This window comes from Trichechus manatus, unplaced genomic scaffold, assembly GCF_000243295.1.
Source record: "Trichechus manatus latirostris isolate Lorelei unplaced genomic scaffold, TriManLat1.0 scaffold00004, whole genome shotgun sequence".
Lineage (NCBI taxonomy): Eukaryota > Metazoa > Chordata > Mammalia > Sirenia > Trichechidae > Trichechus > Trichechus manatus.
Genome location: NW_004443940.1, coordinates 2,754,101 through 2,759,861, shown reverse-complemented (window position 1 = coordinate 2,759,861; position 5,761 = coordinate 2,754,101). Strand labels below are relative to the sequence as shown.

At 42.7% G+C, this 5,761-nt stretch overlaps 1 pseudogene; it reads right to left on the bottom strand.

Annotated features, from left to right (window-relative positions):
* Positions 1-712: 712 nt before the first annotated feature.
* On the bottom strand, positions 713-5,481 carry LOC101349751 (lithostathine-1-alpha-like; annotated as a pseudogene).
* Positions 5,482-5,761: the final 280 nt, after the last annotated feature.

Sequence of the window (5,761 nt, the reverse complement as noted above, 5' to 3'; positions counted from 1 at the left end):
CTAAAAGAATTTCTTAGAATGTGCATCTTCTCTAATCCTTGGGAATTACAGGATCCTTCGCTTTAAAATAATACATCCTCTCAAATCCTTCATGAAAATGTTTCCCAAAAATTGGATGAGTTACATTATGTTAATTTCTTCTAATTCTGTTCCGGTTTTTGGTTCAGAGTTTGCAATTCATCCTTTAAGAATGAATATCACACGGAGGAGAGATATGCCTTCCTGAGATCCTAGGTATGTGAATCCCTCCAGAGTATCAGGCAACCTCCACATTCCAGGACCAACAATCTAATAATTTCTATAGCTGAAAATGGGTCCATGTAAATATTTGGGTTGAAAGTGAAGTCTTTATCTTCTTAACTTTGTCATTAGCAACACCCACCTCATGTTTATAAATCCTGGAGTCAAACATGTATGATGTGTTGATGGAGTCTTAAAAAGTGACTAGGCCAAAGGAAACTACGGATGGTTAAATCACTCCCACATTAACCACTCAGGCAAATAATGGATGTAGGAGAAAGCAAAATGGGGGGAAATGTCTTTATTCTCATTGTTTAGGGCTCCAGTCACTGGCTTGAGAGCAGACATGAAGTTAGAGATAGAAACTCATCAATGGGAAGGAAGTGTCAAATATGGAGATGAAAAGATTGTCCAGTTTTATTTTTCACTCTAGTAATACTGGAACTTCTAGACATCCACTTTCCAGCTGCCTCTAGTTTTTGAACTTGCAGACAAAGGAGAACTGTGCATTACAATGCTTGTCTTTCCATTTCTGGAATCCTGTAAGCCAAAGGGAGGAGTCAGGTAAGAATCAAGACAGAGGTTGTGGCCCCCATTGATTCCAGGCCTCAGGGCAATAAATATAAGAAAAAACCATTTGATCTCCTGGAGAAGAGCTCACCTCTTCCTGAACCCCATTCCCAGATCCATCCCGAGAGCTAGAGAAGGAGAGGATGGCCGTAGCTGGGATCTCTACCTCTCACCTGAGTTTGAAGTCAGGCTTACACAGTAGCCAGAGTTGACACTGCTTGGGGCTCCGCTTGCCCAGGCTTTGTAGACCATGGATTCACTGCTCCAGTGCTAGTGACAGTTCTGGAAGGGAGAAGGCCAGAAGAGGGTTAGAGCTCACTCAGGAACAGATCAAGACATACAAAAAGAATGAAATTTTCTATCCCCTACACACCATATGCTTTCTTGCCTCTATTTCTGCCATGTTGCCCCATTCAAGGAATGCCCAACTCCCTTTCCATGTTCCACAAAATAATGAGGATGCTGAACTTGATGCAGAGCTCCAAAAGAGCATATTATAGAAAGGAATGTCTGCTTTTTCTTTAATGAGTATAACCATCAAAATTGAGCACACCGTTGGCTGTTCATTAATTCTTTATATATTATTTAGTATAAATGCCTGCAGTACACTCTCTTCCTCTGGTTTCCTTTCCCATATAGTCTGCAAAGGGCCTTCTTGTAACACAGAATACAACAAGACACAATAAGAGCTGGTGCATAAAAATACTTCGCTAGAAGTAGACAGAATGACATCATGAATTTCAAAAACACTGAGGAAATTCAGCTTCCAGCTGATCTCTCTAACCTCTAGAGTGAATATCAAGACCCCATACATTGAAAAATGAATAGCATTTTCTTTTATAGGCAATAGTCATAAAAGCTGGATCTTGAGTATATAATTTTGGACTTTCCTCTTTTCTCACAAAATTGTGCATTAGAAAAGGAAAGAGGCAGAACTCACCTTTTTGGGGTCATAGAGGCCAACCCAGACATTGAGGTCATCAGTGCTGCTCCCTTTGATCAGGGAGGCCACAAAGGCACCCTCAGCCTGGTTGAGCACAGATACCAGGTGGCCACAATGCATATTCTGGCAAAAGAGTTGTAAAGGGTGAAAGAAGAGAGCAGTACTCAGTGGTGACCAGGAAAAGGACAGTCAGGGAAGGTTCTTGATGACACCATCACTGAATACTTTGAACTCTGCTGGGATTGTGCAGAATGAAAGAACAACATAGAGGGGAAGGGTCTGTGCCTGGTGATAGAGTGGCTAGGCAATCACTTTCATCTCTTTGAGGCTGCAGAAGACACTGAAAAAAATGACTGCTTTTATGCCCAAGTGCCTCCCAGGCATTGTTCCCATACTGCTCCCCTCACACACATCTGCATCAACCCAGGTCTCACGGTCTTCATTAAAGTAGTAGCAGTAGGAGCCATAGGCATTGGTGCCTTCTGGGCAGCTGATCTGGGCAGAGGGTGGCTCTGTCTGGGCCTCTAGGCCTACAAAAGTAAGGACAATAAAGGATAGTCACAGGACAGGGTGAAGGCTGGAAGGTTAGGGAGCAGCTTATGAGACTCCATTATAGGAACCTACAGATACAGGATGGGCATGGAGTCATTGTTCACTTCTTTCGTCCTGTCCCCTTGCTCTTCTTTCTCAAGCTTCCTTTGTGCTAGACAATCCCATCAAATTAATTAGGTAGTGAAATGTGTCTCATATTCTCCCATCTTTTTCTTGGCCCTTCTCCATCTTTAAGCATTAGGCTACTGCCTTCCTCAAACTTCTCTTGACTTCTACACACACAGCTCTCCTCATTTCTCCATCATACTACTGAACTTCTGCATACACCCCTCCCCTAATCTGCAACCAAATCTAGATTTAATCAGATAAAAAACTTCAACCTTAGTGGTCAAGAGCAAAGAGTAATTTTAAATTCCATCTAAAACCCTCTAATGAAGTAAGGGTATATTTTAATGAAGCTGGAGCAGCAATAGCCTCAATAAACAACACTAAACAATCCCTTCTGTTAAGCTGTCTTTTCCCAAGGAGACCATCAGGGACAAGCTCAGAATCAAGCATGCGCTGGTGCACACCATGCTGTGAAACAGCAGATCTCTTGTTGAAGGATCAATCAGAAATCTCTGTAGTAAAACACAGGGAAGAGGGTTCAGAGAGGTGGAGAGTAGAGTTTTTACTACCTTCCTTACTGTCCTCTGTCTCTGAGTTCCTGGGAGCCAGAATGCCTTTCTGTGACACCCATACCCTAAAATCCTTCTTCTAAGAGTGTAAGTATTGTATGAACCCAGTTTCATACTCAAAGGCAGATTTGATTCTTCTGGAGGTCTCAATGCTGCTGGAATCTCTGGGAAAGAAAATCACCCTATATTTTCCCTCAAGATGTGAAGAAAACAGTCCAAGTCAGGGGACACCCCTGCTGTACCAGGCACTCACTGGCTGACTGGGTCTGCAATGGCTGTCAGGCCAGGTAGTGACCAGGCCTTTATAACAGGATCTGAGTCAGAAGTCCCGGCATGTAATCAAGGGAAGGGTCAAGGGGAGAAGGTCAGAGGCCCCAGAGAGGGAGCTAAGAACACTGATACAAGGACATCCCGGCATCGGAGGGGCTTCTTCCTTGTTCATGCTGGAAACAGTAACAGTTAAAGTGTCTTTCCACAAGCAGGTCTACAATCTGTCCATGGGAAATGTGTGCCTTGCCCTTTCCCCAGCTGCACCCAGATGCCCAATTCTCATGGCCCGGAGCAGCCAAGGAAGGAGCAAAGACCTTCCAGGAATCTTCAAGTTTGCTGAAAAGAGGAGGGCAGAGAGAGGGCGAGGGAGTTTTTAAGTCTAGCGTACAGTATCTTTTTTGACACAGGGATAAGGGAAGTGTGATAAGATGTGGAGCATTCTTGCTTAAGGAAGAAGAAAAACGAGGAGACAGAATGACTTTCTTGAACTCCTCACATCATTTCCTGTGGAGACCTCCGCTCCTGGCCATGAATACTCTGGAAGTCGTGAAAAGAGCAATTCACTTGGAAGAAACTGCAGAAGATTAGGGATGCTGCCTTACCCCTCACAACCCCAAATTTAATAAATCAATTCTAATGTCACTTCAGAATTGTTATCAGATGATGATATGGATGATTCATCCAGTTTAACAAACTTTTAAAATTGTTAACAATACATTTGTCATTCTTCTAGGTACTTGATATTGACAATTAAACCTTAGATTTTAATTTTCTATATACTTGCACAATGCATTCAAATACATCATTTTCTAGACCAGATTATTTATCTATGTCATCTGATAATAGCAAACACTTATATTGGACTTTTTATGTTCTGAGAAATATTTTATTGTTGTTGTTCTTAGCTGCTGTCCAGTCAGCCCCCGAATATGGCAAACCCGGGCACAATGGGATTGAACCTTTGTGATCCATAGGGTTTTCACTTGCTGATTTTCAAAAGCAGATCGCCAGGCCTTTCTTCCTAGTCTGTCTTAATCTAGAAGCTCTGCTGAAGCTTGTTCAGAAAAGCAGCAATGACAAGACCCCGCTGACAGATGAGGTGCCTTAGCTGGGAAATTAACCCAGGTCTCCTACATGTACGGGGAGAATTCTACCACTGAACCGCTTCTGCCCTCAAGAAATATTCTAAGTGGTTTTAAATATGTGAAATCCTTTCTTTTTAATCTTTCTCTCTGTAAGGAAAATACCGTCAATGAGAAAACTCAGGGCAGAAAGGCGAATTGACTTGCCAAAGGGAACACAGTAAGCAGAGTAACTGGTACAGCCAGAACTGAATCCATTGTGTCTGACTCCAGAGTCTGTGCTCTTAACCTGTCTGTTGTATTGCACACCCAGTAAAATTTATAAATACCTGACACATTTGGAAAGCACAGATGTTGTTGGTAGACAAAATCACGTGTTGTGTGATCCTCCCCCTTATCAAGAGAAGGACGTTCAGAGAATTTGAGTGACATTGCCATAATCAAATAGTGAAGGGAAATAGGTAAAACGTAAATCTATTTCCCAGCCTGTTGTTCCTATCATGGCTCTGCTCTCTCCTTTCTCTGTAGATGAGTACAAAGTCTTGCTCTGTTTCTGCTTTATCTGCACATCTCAACCATAACCTGTTCTCCATATGGAAGCCCTAGCCTTTCCTGTTTCCTCCTCTGGTTCTCTGCACTCTTACAAATTCCCTAAAACCATCCACTTTCTCTAGAAATTGCATTTCAGAATTAAAGTTAAACTCTGTCTTGTGGAAAGAAACCACTGTCTCTACTCTCTGCGCTAGTTACCTAATTAGCTGGGCTTCCTGCTGAGGCTCCATTTCCTCATTTGAGACTTTCATGAGGCAGTCACTCTGACAATGACCATTGTGAGGTGTCCACTGTACTCCTATGGACCAAAACCAAAAAACCAAACCCGTTGCCGTCAAGTTGATTCCAACTTACAGCGACCCTATAAGACAGAGTAGAACTGCCACATATGGTTTCCAAGGAGCAGTTGGTGGATTTGAACTGCTAACTTTATGGTTAGCAGCTGAGCTCTTAATCACAGGTAGGCCAAATCTGGTATATATAAAAGGCCAAATTTTTTTGCCTAAATGTCTGAGATAATTGCCTCTTGCTGACCTACAGAGAACAGTGCCAGGTCCCTGAATCCTGAACCATGAAGAGCTAAACCTGTAGCCATGTTCAGAGCCATCACCTGCTCAACAGCACTGGTGTTTCCAAACATACATTGGCACTGGCCACAGGGACAGCAGAAATATATACTGTCCTAAGATCTGAGGTTTAGCAGTAGAGAGAGTTTGGAAGCCCAGACTGAATTTTCCCTCACACGAAAAATCCCTTCCTCAGAGTAAAATCAGTTGGTCTCCAAGAGGTTGTAAATCCACAAATTTAAACTGAACTCCTAAAGCGTAACCCTCCTGGATCTGGTTCTCTAATAAAAGAGAGAGAAAAGAAGTAGT